Here is a 15,007-nt window from a genome sequence, read left to right on the forward strand (position 1 = left end):
AAATAGAATAGAAATTATTTATATGTATATATATATTTTTTACATTGATTCAATGCCAGACAGCAGGCATTGCTTTTCTTAATCTTGTATTTGGTTAAATTTCCATTTCCAACTGGGAACACTTGTTGTGGGAAGGGGAGGAGGAGAGAGGGAGAGGGAGAGGGAGGTCCACGGGAGGAATTTTAATCGAGAAAAGCCAGTGCAAGCGTGTTTTTAATTAAGGCGGGCCATTTCACTTTAAAGGAGATTACCCTCTTGTTGCGCGCCTGGCTACTGATAGTGTGAGATTTTGTAATTTGTGTGTGTGTGTGTGTATGTATGTATGTATGCATATATATATATATATATATATATATATATATATATATATATATATATATATATATATGTGTGTGTGTGTGTGTGTGCAAATTTGTATATATATTTATGTATATATATATATTTATATTATGTATAATATATATATATATGTACAGTTATATATATACACACACAAATATATAAATAGTTTTTATTCTGTTGTAATCTGTGGTAGCTTAGCTAAGCAACCTTTTCCTGCCCCTACCCCTACCCAGATGCGGCGTCGTCGTAGTAGTCGTCCAATCCTCCTCCAGACTTTATTGTGAACGGTTAATCATTAATAATTGGCTACGAGGGAGGTTGGGGGGGCGGGCCCCGGGGTGACACTGGATGATTATCCATTTGGAATTAGGGGTCGGTTTAGATTAGTTTGGGGAGTGACGCCTGGTGGCTCTCTCTCTCTCTCTCTCTCTCTCTCTCTCTCTCTCTCTCTCTCTCTCTCTCTCTCTCTCTCTCTCTCTCTCCTCCCCTCCCCTCCCCTCCCCTCTTCCCATTTTTCCCCTCTGGGTGACAACGAGGGTGTGGGAGCCTTTTTGGGGGGGAGAGAGAGAGAAATAAAGTATCACTGTAACTGTAGATATAGAGAAAGGGAGAGAAATAACTGGAGAGAGAGATAGAGAGAGAAAATAAAGTAACTACTGAGATAGAGAGAAATGGAGGGAAAAATTTGTGACTGGAGAGAGAGAGAGAATGAGAGAGAATTGTGTACCTATTTAGGAAGAGTGAAATTGTGGAGCCATGGAGAGAGAAAAAATCTGTAACTATATATATATATATATATATATATATATATATATATATATATAGAGAGAGAGAGAGAGAGAGAGAGAGAGAGAGAGAGAGAGAGAGAGAGAGAGAGAGAGAGAGAGGGGGAAATTGTGGCTACAGAAAGATAGAAAGAAAAATATTTTTGTGCCAGAGAGATTGACCGGTTCCTTTCGTAAATGCTCACAGAGAGAGAGAGAGAGAGAAATTGTGTAGCTATAAATTTATATATTAGAGAGAGAGAGAGAGAGAGAGAGAGAGAGAGCGAAATTGTAACTACAGAAAGATAGAAAGAGAAATATTTTTGTACCAGAGATAGATTGACTGATTCCTTTCGTAAATCCTCTGAGAGAGAGAGAGAGAGAGGGAGAGAGAGAATGGGGGTGGGCGTGTTACTTATTGGTTAAGGCTCACTTGATAGACCATATGGCTGGAGGGTCCGTAGAACGGCCGTTTCTGTTTTCTTTCTCGGCGTGAGGCTCCCTTGGGGAAAGGGGTTGCGTGTAGGGGGAAAGGACTGAACGGCGCGCTTGCGCACACATGCACAAGCACGCTCCCTCCTCCTCCTCCTCCTCTTAGTAATGGACGAAGGCTGCTGTTAAGTGATGAGGCAGTACTGTGTGTAATGTAGAAGTAGGGGCGAATTCTAGGGGCTATATATTATGAGATTTGTAGGTTAGGAGCTCTCTCTCTCTCTCTCTCTCTCTCTCTCTCTCTCTCTCTCTCTCTCTCTCTCTCTCTCTCTCTCTCTCTCTCTCTCTAAGCATTTATGAAAGGAATCAATCTTCTCACTCTCAGCATTGGAAAATGAATCAACTCTTTCACAGCATTTGGAGAAAATCTCTCTCTCTCTCTCTCTCTCTCTCTCTCTCTCTCTCTCTCTCTCTCTCTCTCTCTCTCTCTCTCTCTCTCTCTCTTTCCTAAGCATTTATGAAAGGAATCAATCTCACTCTCAACATTAGAAAATGAATAAACCTTTCACAGCATTTAGAAAAGGAATCTCTCTCTCTCTCTCTCTCTCTCTCTCTCTCTCTCTCTCTCTCTCTCTCTCTCTCTCTCTCTCTCTCTCTCTCTCTCTCTCTCAGAGCATTTAGAAAAGGAATGAAACCTTTTAGGCTTTTACTTAGTCCCTGTAATATTTATTTTTAATCGGCTTGAACCCCACTTAAATACATTGGGTCAGACTTGTTAGTTACAACTTCTAATGGCTATGAAATTCGTATATTAAAGCTTATAGTGAAAACATTTTCTTTCATTTCTTTAATATCTTAATGAGTTTCCACAATATTGTGATTGTGAAAATTAGCAGGTATTCTCACCTGACGTAAAGACCATTCTTCATACACACACACATTGTTTTACTCAGTATTGTATTTGTGAAAATAAGCAGTATTCTCATCTTAGGTAAAAACCATTCCTCACACACACACAAAATGTTTTCCACAACATTGTGTTTGTGAAAATTAACAGGTGATCTCACCTAAGGTAAAAACTGTTCATCACACACTGTTTTCCACAATATTGTGTTTGTGAAAATTAACAGGAGATCTGATCTCACTTGTGGTAAAACCAGTCTTCACACACACACACACACAATAGTATTGTCTACGTATTCAATCCGAACACTTGTCCGTCATGGAAGTAAATCCCTCCCATACGTGCTTTATCATATGAACTCAAGGAAAAGGTGACTTGCAAAGTAATAGTTTGCTAGGAATCAAATACATTATTTTTTCCTCGTTCAGGCGTAGTGGGTTCGATTGTGTTTTCATTTCTTCATATGTTGGTAGTGAATTTTTAGAGTATATCGTGCCAATCATTTTTCTATTGTGAATTTATATTTTCTGTTCGTCTCGTTGTAGATATGGTGGTTTAAATATCTGTAGTTTGGCTTTTAATGTAATAGGTTAAAAAAATTCCCGTTCTTTTTGCCTTGGTGGTTTTAATGTGAAGATGCGAATTTTTTTAGGTGATATATTCTGTTCACTGCGAACGTTGAATGGGTATGAAAGGAACAAAATAATAATACTAATAATAATAATAATATTTAATATTTTCCAGAGTATGAACCATATTCATATGGTACAAGCCCACCACTGGGGCCATTGACTTTGAATTCAAGCTTCCAAAGAACATTATGGTGTTCATTTGAAAGAAGTAACAGAAGGTAACAGGAAATAGAGAGAGAGAGAGAGAGAGAGAGAGAGAGAGATCAGTTGCTAGGAAAGAAGAAATTAATTAAATTAATAAAATAAAGTAAATTATTAAAACGCTAATTGTTTTAGGACAATAATGCATTGCATTTTCGTTTGAAAATAATCATAATAATAATAATAATAATAACATAACGATAATAATAATAATAAGTAACCTTCGGAATATTGTTATTTGTTTTTGAAAAATGTCTCCCTGGAGTCTGGACCTTGACGAGGTTAAGGTTGCGAGAGAGAGAGAGAGAGAGAGAGAAAGTGAGTTTGTTTTGGGGGAAGCTTTGTGGGCAGTATTCGAGCGAACGAATGTGTGGGAGAAAGGAGGTTTGAAATTGTTGTGGGCGGAGGATGATGGGTGGTTGGGGGGGGGAGAAAGAGAGAGAGGAGCATCAAACACATCGGCATGACCTTGCTTCAGGTTAACAAAGAAACGGAATGTCACTTCAGTCTTTTCGGTCTGCCGAACTCGACTACCTCTCTCTCTCTCTCTCTCTCTCTCTCTCTCTCTCTCTCTCTCTCTCTCTCTCTCTGTGCTTCTTATTCCACGAGCCATCGTCCGTCTAGCATTCCCACTGTCAAACATTAGCTGCGTAATTATAGCCTCCCCTGTCATTTCAGCTCTCTCTCTCTCTCTCTCTCTCTCTCTCTCTCTCTCTCTCTCTCTCTCTCTCTCTCTCTCTCTAAATGTAAAGTAAGTATACCTTAGTTTAACCAGACCACTGAGCTGATTAACAGCTCTCCGAGGGCTGGCCTCAAAATGTAACATTGAAGTTAACAACAGAAATTGGTCTTGATATCCTTCATGCTTAGTTCTTTACATCGTAAAGAATGATAAAAACGTCTGTTCATTTTATTATTATTATTATTATTATTATTATTATTATTATTATTCAGGAGGTAAACCCCAATTCATATGGAACAAGCCCACGTGGGACCATTGACTTAGTATTCAGGTTTCCAAGAAATATGGTTTTCATTTGAAAGACGTCACAGAAGATAATTGGAAATACAGAAAGAAGGGATCAGCTATTTGAAAAGAAATAGATACAATAATAAATAAGTAGGTAAATAGCAAAAATATAAATAAGTAATTAAAATGCAAGGTTGTTTGCAAAGCTATTGTAAGGATTTTTTAGTATCACTTCTCGTGACATCTTAAAATACCATTTTTAGTTTTCTGTAAAAGAAAACTATTGTGCCGGCTTTGTCTGTCCGTCCACAATTTTTCTGTCCGCTCTCAGATCTGAAAAACTACTGAGGCTAGAGGGCTGCAAATTGGTATGTTGGATCATCCACCACCCAATCATCAAACATACGAAATCGCAGCCCTCTAGCCTCAGTAGATTTTATTTTATTTAAGGTTAAAGTTAGACATAATCGTGTTTCTGGCGACGGTACAGGATAGGCCACCTCCGGGCCGCGGTTCATACAGCATTATACCGAGACCACCGAAAGATAGATCTATTTTCGGTGGCCTTGATTGTACGATGTACAGAAAACTCGATTGCGCCGAAGAAGCGTCTGCGCATATTTTACTTGTATTTTATTGAAATGCAAGGTCTGTTTGCAAAGCTGTTATGAGAATAATTGTAATCGCCCTCCCCTCTAAATCTTAAACACCAATAATTTATTTATTCTTTTTATTTTTATATTTTTTTATTTATTTTTTTTTTTATTTTTTTTTTTTTTTTACATTTTGCTTAATTGTATTTTCTGTATTCGATTGATCCCTTGTCCTCTGTTCCTGCCGAGAGCAACCAGATTCGCGGAACAGCAGCGCCAATATGCAGTAAATGGGCCTCGCTGTCGAACTCCTCAGTTCCAGAGGTCCTTTATTCCTCACACTGTCGGACAGATCGTGCAGTTAGAACTTCAAGCGAAGATGCAGTGCATTACTACCCTAATGCTATTCTCCTTGCAATTTAATACATTTGTATCTGTTTGTTAATTTTTTTTTTTTTCAGTTGGTGAGATCTCTTTCTGTGTTTCCTCTTACCTTCTCTTACTTCTAATGAGGACCATATTCTTTGGAAGCCTGAATTTCAAGTCAGTGGCCCCTTCGGTAGGCTTGTTCCTTATGCATAGGATTCATCTTCTGAATAATAATAATAATTTCAAGTCAGTGGGCCCTTTGGTAGGCTTGTTCCATATGCATAGGATTCATCTTCTGAATAATAATAATAATAATTTCAATTCAGTGGCCCTTTGGTAGGCTTGTTCCGTATGCATAGGATTCATCTTCTGAATAATAATAATAATTTCAATTCAGTGGGCCCTTTGGTAGGCTTGTTCCATATGCATAGGATTCATCTTCTGAATAATAATAATAATAATTTCAATTCAGTGGGCCCTTTGGTAGGCTTGTTCCATATGCATAGGATTCATCTTCTGAATAATAATAATAATTTCAAGTCAGTGGCCCCTTTGGTAGGCTTGTTCCATATGCATAGGATTCATCTTCTGAATAATAATAATAATTTCAATTCAGTGGGCCCTTTAGGCTTGTTCCATATGAATAGGATTCATCTTCTGAATAATAATAATAATAATTTCAATTCAGTGGGCCCTTTGGTAGGCTTGTTCCATATGCATAGGATTCATCTTCTGAATAATAATAATAATAATTTCAATTCAGTGGGCCCTTGGTAGGCTTGTTCCATATGCATAGATTCATCTTCTGAATAATAATAATAATAATTTCAATTCAGTGGGCCCTTTGGTAGGCTTGTTCCATATGAATAGGATTCATCTTCTGAATAATAATAATAATAATAATTTCAATTCAGTGGGCCCTTTGGTAGGCTTGTTCCATATGAATAGGATTCATCTTCTGAATAATAATAATAATTTCAATTCAGTGGGCCCATAGGCTTGTTCCATATGCATAGGATTCATCTTCTGAATAATAATAATAATAATTTCAATTCAGTGGGCCCTTTGGTAGGCTTGTTCCATATGCATAGGATTCGTCTTCTGAATAATAATAATAATTTCAATTCAGTGGGCCCTTTGGTAGGCTTGTTCCATATGCATAGGATTCATCTTCTGAATAATAATAATAATAATTTCAATTCAGTGGGCCCTTTGGTAGGCTTGTTCCATATGAATAGGATTCGTCTTCTGAATAATAATAATAATAATAATAATAATAATAATAATAATAATAATTTCAATTCAGTGGGCCCTTTGTTAGGCTTGTTCCATATGAATAGGGTTCATCTTCTGATGATAATAATAATAATAATAATGAAAATAACAACAATAATAGTAATATCTGTTTTGAAGGCCGCCACGATGACGTGTACGGCAAACAAGGCGATGATCAGTAGTTATATAAAAAAAAGAAATCCCCCCCAAAAAAGATTAGGAAGAATCATAGCATACTTGACCCCTTCGGGAAAGGTGAACCCATCCTTAGGAACCTCAAGGCCAACGGAGTCCAGCTCGTCACAGATGCTGATAATTTTAGCGATTGTGTGAGGTAGGGCGGATGACGATTGAATTGTTTGTAGGTTGCGAATGCTTAGATATTCCGTATTTAGGCGCCGGAAACCGTCGAGTCTTTTTTTTTTTATGTCTCCATTCTATGAAGTTTCTATGTATGTTATTGCGAACATGCGTTGCTTATGAGGAAGAGATAATAATAATAATGATAATAATAATTATTATCAATAATAAATGCTAATTATAATAACACTAATAATAAATGATAATTATAAGAATTATATTTTCATTTAATGTCAGGGACATACACAGATATACAAGGTCGATTCAGTACAATACACACAATTCAGATACAATTGATAATAAACATTAAGAATAATCACAACAAAGGATTTATAATAATAATAATAATAATAATAATAATAATAATAATAATAATGTAATATATATATATATATAATGTAATAATGTTGAAAGAATTTGCACTGAAATAATCTTAGATAAACGGTTTTAATATATTTACACTCGGGTGTAATATATTTAAAATCAGTGTGGATATTTTGTATTAGTGACTCGTAATTATGATAGTTTTATAATAATAATAATAAACATCCAATTGATACCGATAACGAAGACTTTTAATCATTCAAATCACGTACTCATTATATATACATTGTTACTTCACCATCACACATTCCTTTCAGGTATATATCCGTCCTCTTTCAACTCTCTCATTATCGCCGGTGCTACGACGGCGGCGACTCTCATTGTTCCCTCCTCCTCCTCCTCCTCCTCCTCCTCCTCCTCCTCCTCCTCCTCCTCCTCCTCCTCCTCCTCCTCCTCCTCCTCCTCCTCCTCCTCCTCCTCCAACGCTGTAGGTAGCAGCGGGAGTAGTGGACGTGGCCAGGTGAATCATCATATACTATCGACCACCCCTCGGTTCTCCTTTTGTCTGGCCTGTGTGTGTGCATTCAAACGTCGCACGAGGGCAAAAATGACGCGTATTCTCTCTCTCTCTCTCTCTCTCTCTCTCTCTCTCTCTCTCTCTCTCTCTCTGTCGTGTGTGTGTCGGGGCCTTTGTTACTCTTTCTCATTGATGTTTTGCTCAGGGTATGTTATAGCATCTATGAGTCGTCTTCGCCATCGTTTCATTCCTGTTCGTGTTTGGTGTAATTACCGAAGGGTGCCTTTGGTAGTTGAGGGTTACCAGCGTGATTGACGTCCCCCCCCCCCCCTCACGTGGTGGTGCACTGTAAGCGTTACTATAGGTTGCCTACTTGCACCCACTCTCATTCTTTTTACTGTTACCTCCTTCTGTTTCTCCTTCTTCCATCTTAACTTTCCTCAGCCCTCTCCTAACAGTTGATTCATAGTGCAACTGCAATGTTTTCCTCCTGTTGCATCTTTCAATAAACTTTTTTTACTGTCAGTTTCCAATATCTCTTGACAGTTGATTCATAGTGAACTGCAATGTTTTCCTCATGGTGCACCTTTCAGACCTTTTTCTACTTTGTTTCCATTTCAGCGCCCAATGAACTCTTCACAGGTCCCAGCACTTGGTATTTTGGCTTAAGATCTGCATTCTATTTTATTCATCGTGATTCCCTTGGTGCACTGTAGGCATTACTATAGGTAGTTTACAGAGATCCTTCGTCCCCTAGCGAAACCCACTTCTTAGCCTTTTACTTTGCGTCCATTCCTACTTAACTCTCTTCCAGCTGTTTCCAGCATTTGGTTGAAAGCACCCCAGCGCTTGGCTTTCTAATCGAATCAACGTGATTGTCATTGTTATCGACTGGGCTGGTTGTCAGAAATGACTTGTAAGTGTGTCTTGCATCAAATAATAATATCCTGTCACCGTAGGGGGTTAGTGCCGTCAGTGCACCTCATGCGGTGCGTTGTAGGGATTACTTGAGGTTCTTTGCAGCGTCCCTTCGGCCCCTAGCTGCAACCCCTGATTTTCCACACTCTCCTAACAATTGATTCATTGTGCAACTGCTTTGAGGTTTTCCTCCTGTTACACCTTTCAAACCTTTTCACTGTCAATTTCCGTTTCAGCGCTGAATGACCTCATAGGTCCCCGTGCTTGGCCCTTGGCCCAAGTTCAATATTCAATTCAGTTCAATAATATCCTCAGTAATCTGTAGTGTTTTAGCTGAGTAATCTCTTGGATTTTCTCAATCATTGGCTGGAGATTGCGGCCTGACCCCTGTGGTATTTACTTCTGAAATGCTTAGTTAGAAATAAGTATGGGTGCAAAAATTGAATCTAGAAGTTAAACCCATGTTCTCCTACAGAATTAAAATCCATGTGCTTCTACAGAATTCAGACCCACGTGCTTCTAAAGAATTCAAACCCACGTGCTTCTACAGAATTCAAACCCACGCGCTTCTACAGAATTCAAGCCCACGTGCTTCTGTAGAATTAAACTCCACGTGCTTTTGCAGAATTAAAACCCATGTGCCTCTACAAAATTAAAACACACGTGCTTCTACAGTAGTAAAATCCAAGTGCTTCTACAGAATTGAAACCCAAGTGCTTCTACAGAATTAAAACCCATGTGCTTCTACAGAATTAAAACCCATGTGCTTCTACAGAATTAAAACCATGTGCTTCTACAGAATTAAAACCATGTGCTTCTACAGTAGTAAAACACGTGCTTCTACAGAATTAAACTCCACGTGCTTTTGCAGAATTAAAACACACGTGCTTCTACAGAATTAAAACCCATGTGCTTCTACAGAATTAAAACCCATGTGCTTCTACAGCAGTAAAACCCACGTGTTTCTACAGAATTAAACTCCACGTGCTTCCACAGAATTAAACGCCACGTGCTTCTGTAAGCCAAACTTCCTTGTGTAATCCTGCAGGTAAATTGCAAAGGAAAGAAGGCAGTTCTAACGGCGTTTATCCACTCTCTCTCTCTCTCTCTCTCTCTCTCTCTCTCTCTCTCTCTCTCTCTCTCTCTCATTGATTGATACAGCGAGGGGGGGAAGGGGTTATTGGTCGAGTTCGCATTATACACACACACACACACACACACACAACCCACGTGGGTCTTGTTGCCAAGGTTGTAGTAACCATTGATGGGATTCATAGTACTCCAATGGGTCGTGTGTAATTCATACATGATTTGTGGGGCGAATATTGATATCTGCTTCTTCTTCGTCTTCAATTTTTAAGCGCTTTTCTCTTGGATGTCTGCTGTTAAAATTTTAATTTTATGATGGCCAATCCCCCTCTCTCTCTCTCTCTCTCTCTCTCTCTCTCTCTCTCTCTCTCTCTCTCTCTCTCTCTCTCTCTCTCTCTCACAATGTGCAGTTGCATACCTACTCTGATCTTTATTCACTAAACCGGGAGTATGTTTTTTGTTTATTCACTTAAATGGGAGTATGTTTTTTATATACACAACTGGGAATGCGGCGGGGGTATGTTTTTTCTTTATTCACTTACTGGGATTATATTTTTTTCTGTATTCGCTTAACTGAGAGTATATTTTTTCTGTATTCACTTAAAGGGAAGTCTTTTTTTTTTTTTTCACTTAAATGAGAGAAAAATTTTTCTTCAACTGGTGTTAAATATATATATATATATATATATATATATATGTGTGTGTGTGTGTGTGTGTGTGTGTGTATGTATGTATGTATGTATGTATGTATATATGATATACACCGCACTAACAATGATTGCTTTCTATCGATTTGCAATTCTGCGGTGGCAATCAATTAGCGTGGCAGCCATCACGGAACCTCATTTTCGGGATGCGCTCTCTCTCTCTCTCTCTCTCTCTCTCTCTCTCTCTCTCTCTCTCTCTCTCTCTCTCTCTCTCTCTCTCTCTCTCTCTCCACGAATCGAGGCTTATGGCGAAACTACAAGCTACAAGCGGCGCTAGGCGCTTTCATAGTTTACACCAATTACACAGATTTCACAAATTACAATTATCGACGTAAAATATTTTTAGGATTTATGTAGCGGGTATAAATTATTATTTTTTATGTAATGGGCAGTGTGTGGCTTTTACGAAAAGTTTAAAAATATATGGATTCATTTTATAGGTTGAAAAGGTAATTTATTTTCAGTCCAACTTCAGGCTTTAAATATTTTGCAGTAAGTTGTAGTCTACTTACAGAGGAACTGGGGCCAGGCCGTTAGTTTGATGCGCAGGTGTGTAGTTTACCAGTATAATTACGAAATCGTGTTTGAAGTGATTTTTATTAGATTTTTAATGTTTGTAAGGGTTGGGTGCCCTTTTTTCCATGCAGTGTGTTAGATATTTTTTTAATACAATGCATAAGGGATCTCCGTTTTTTGTTAAAATGAAGTGTGTTAGGTATCGACTTTTGCTTAAATGCGTCGTGTTAGATGTCTCATTTTTTAAATGCTGTGTGTTAGATATCGACTTTTTAAATGCAGTGTGTTAGATATCGACTTTTTTAAAATGCAGTGTTAGATATTTTTTAATGCAATGTATTAGGTAACTCCTTTTGTTTAAATGCAGTGTGTTAGATATCTCTTTTTAAAGCAGTGTGTTAGATATCGACTTTTTTTAAATGTAGTGTGTTAGATATCGACTTTTTTTAAATGCAATGTGTTAGATATCGACTTTTGTTATTAAATGCAGTGCTAGATGTCTCCTTTCGGTTAAATGCGGTGTGTTAGATTATCTCCTTATTGTAAATGCAGTGTGTTAGGTATTTTCTAATGCAATGTGCTAGTCAGTTACGGTTGTTTGTATGTACTCAAGCATTTTCTTAAAGATATAGAAGTTGGTTGTAATACATTATGTAGAATACTACAGCAACGTTGAAATTGCTGAGATTAGCTCCCTTACTCAGTGTCATGCACAACCTTACAAAGTACAAGGAAGTACTGAAAAAAATTGTTTTTTCAAGGTAACCTTGGTAATGCAATCGATTCTTTTGCATGTCATATACGTCAAATTGTCAGACGTAGTTGAAAAATCTTGATAAATCTTTTTAAATGGCTAAGATTAGCTTTTTCTCTATCATGCACCACCTTACAAAGTACTAGGAAGTTTTATTTTCCTTTGGTAATGCAATCGATTCTTTTGCACGTCAAATACGTCAGTTTGTCAAACGTATTTGAAAAAGTCTTTATAAATTGCCAGTCTCTCTTTCTCAACATCCTGCGAAACTTGACAAGGAACTAGGAAAAAATTACCTCTTTTCAAGGTAACCTTAGTAAAGCAATGGATTCTTTCGCTTGGCAATTTGTAAAACGCAGTTGAAATATTAAATCTACGTCGAATCTGTCACCGGAACTACTGATGATGATGATGATGATGATGATAATTTCAGCGTTGCGTGAAACAAAGTGCTTTGCAACGGGTGCAATTGCGTAGAATCACGTATAATTTTGTTTACCTGCGCGGTGGATATTGCATGAAAAGATTTCGCGGTTCTGTTAGGTGGTTATACCCTTCCCGCAGTTTCTCGCGAGCCTGATTCGTTCGTATGTACAGTAGATAGTGTCCCGTTCTCACAGATGCATTTCCCGTAAGGGGTTGTTGGGGTTGTTTAGGGGTTAGTAGTTCTTCATTGGGAGTGTCGGTAGAGTTCTCGACTAGCACTCTGCTACCCCCGAGGTCGAGTCTCCGGCCGGCCAATGAAGAATTGGAGGGATTTATTTCTGGTGATAGAGATTCATTTCTCGGTATAATGTGGTTCCGATTCCACAGTAAGCTGTAGGTCCCGTTGCTAGGTAACCAATTGGTTCTTAGCCACGTAAAAGAAGTCTAATCCTTTGGGCCAGCCCTAGGAGAGCTGTTAATCAGCTCAGTGGTCTGGTTAAACTAAGGTACACTGTCAGTGCACCTCACCAGTTGCACTGTAGAAATTACTGGAGGTTCTTTGCAGCGTCCCTTCGGCCCCTAGCTGCAACCTCTTTCATTCCTTTGACTGGACCTCCGTTCTTATTCTCCTTTTCTATCTCACTTTTCTGAGCCCTCTTCTGACAGGTTTAGGTTTTTTTTATAGTGCAACTGTGCAAAGGGTTTTCCTCCTCTATTGTGTGGTCTCTGTATATTACATATATATATGGCCCTGAGCTGAAAAAGAATATTATTATTATTATTTTAACCGTTTTACACTCTGTTTACTTTTCAGCGCATAATGACCTCATCAAAGCTCCCACCACTTGCTTGGCCTGTTTGGCCTGTGGACCAAACCCTATAGTCTATTCTGTTCTATTCTAATCTCAGACGTCTTTGTTCGTGCGTACTTAACGTACATCCGTCGCCGCCGCCGCCGCCGCCGCCGTCCCGAGAATCGCAATTCAGGTGTCAGAATCATCATCATCAGAGGTTGAGGAAAACGACGGCGACCCCAGTGTCGTTTTTTACCCCGGAGGGCGAGCAGCGACATATTTAACCTTTTCACGGAATGCACTCAACCTCAAATTGGCGGCGGTCATGCCAATAGGAAGGGGGAGAGAGAGGGGAGGGGGGGGTTTGTGTTTGGGAAAGGTGTGGCCCCTTGGGGTTTGGTTGAGGGGGTTGGTGAGGTATCAGGGAGGTTAGAATGGTGAGATGGTAGGGGTGGAAGGTTTAGAATGGGTGGGAGGGAGGGAAGTGGAGTTGGGTGAGATTGGCGTTTGGGCAGAGGGGTAGGGATGGAATAATGACTCCCCCTTTTTGGGGGGAAGCAAAGGGCAGAGAGAGAGAGAGAGAGACTCTGAGACTTAGACTCACATCGTAGATATATTTCCTGGGGGCTGTTTGGCTTACGATCGGGTCCATATCCATCTTTTGTTTTGCAAAATTAGAATTGAAATTTTAATCACTTCATATATGTATATGATTGTAAATCATATAGTGATAAGCATCATGTTGATATATAATGTATATTGACGGACAGATCTTTAAATAAAGTAGATCTTTATTTGTCAGTTTTGTAATTGAAGTTAGAATTATTCCATTTTGTTTTAACTTTTGATGCAATTCTATGAGAGAGAATAGTTAGTATTATTTTTGAATGCATTAGAACACGTGAATGTAATGCACATACACACATTACTACGAGTCATGTTGGAATCATCCTTGATACAGTTCTTCGCGAGGCATTGTATGAATGGGAGTTTATGTAATAGTATTATCGATACAGTTACTCGAGAGGCATTTAATAGTATTATCGTATATACATAAAGTCACGTGAATGTAATGCACGAACTCACATACTCTCCTACACAAGAAATGAAGGTCTCCGTTTGTGCACGACTCCTAATACTACACATACATCGTTACCCAGAAGGCAGTTCGTCCGTCCATCCGCACCGCTCACTCACAATTACTCACATACACACAAACAAACACACACACACACTCACGAGGAACGTACATCCTACCACCCCTCTCTTCCAAATGGTCCCTACCTACCTACCTACCTCTCTCTCTCTCTCGCCTTCCTTACCTCCCACCCTCACCTCTCTCTCCTTCCTTCCATGCCTCCGTCCCTCCCCTCCCTCCCTCCCACCACCATCTCCATCACCACCACCACCACCACGATCACCACTCACCAACAGGCAACCCTCACGCCAGGACTCAACCAATAACATAAGCAGCAGCCGAAGAAGACTGGGCCTGTTGCACCAAAGTCCTTCCTTCTCAGTTTTTCCTCGTGGGCTATCGCAGACAGAGGAGAGAGACAGAGAGAAAAGGATTTGCTGCGTGAGTGTCGTTGTTGTTGTTGTTGTTCTCGTGACGTCGCCGCTGCGTGTAAAGTGTTGTTGTTGTTGTTCAGATCAGATCAGAAGACCTGACTAAAAGGTTTCTCGTAGAAGCAGATGTTGCGTCATTTGTTTATATATGTGTGTGTGAATTGGTGATGGTCTTCGGAGCCAATTTTGAGGACGTTTTAAGTCGAGGAAAAAGGAATGGTTACCATCATTTCCCAAGACTCCACATAAAGAACGTTGCCGTGCCGCCAACCCTCTCTCTCTCTCTCTCTCTCTCTCTCTCTCTCTCTCTCTCTCTCTCTCTCGTGGCCAAACTGCCGTGTGTGTTTGGTGTTTGTGGGGCGCTTCTGCGCACAATTACGGGCCCAGCGCCGTGACTCAACGGCATAACAGAGGCGCGCACGCACACACGTACACACACACACCCGTTGGTCATTTATCATATACAAATATATATTTAATACTTATATATGTGTGAAGTGCTTCCTGTGGTTTCTGGCAAGGAAAACTGTGACTGCTGAGTAGTGGTGTTC

General features: G+C 39.3%; 1 protein-coding gene across 50 annotated transcripts in view; it reads left to right on the top strand.

Annotated features, from left to right (window-relative positions):
• The window catches only part of heph (polypyrimidine tract-binding protein 1 heph), a 387,035-nt gene that overhangs the window by 104,525 nt on the left and 267,503 nt on the right, over window positions 1-15,007 (top strand). For 6 of the 50 annotated variants that reach the window (XM_067084731.1, XM_067084733.1, XM_067084735.1 and 3 more), the window contains exon 1: window positions 14,329-14,466. The exons of 28 other annotated variants lie outside the window; for them this stretch is intronic. The gene's annotated coding sequence lies outside the window, so the exon portion shown is untranslated. Of the gene's footprint in view, window positions 1-14,314; window positions 14,467-15,007 lie in introns of those variants that run through there. 16 more of the 50 variants (XM_067084734.1, XM_067084768.1, XM_067084770.1 and 13 more) reach the window with 6 other exon arrangements.

The sequence above is a fragment of the Macrobrachium rosenbergii genome, chromosome 41 (assembly GCF_040412425.1).
Source record: "Macrobrachium rosenbergii isolate ZJJX-2024 chromosome 41, ASM4041242v1, whole genome shotgun sequence".
Classification (NCBI taxonomy): Eukaryota; Metazoa; Arthropoda; class Malacostraca; order Decapoda; family Palaemonidae; genus Macrobrachium; species Macrobrachium rosenbergii.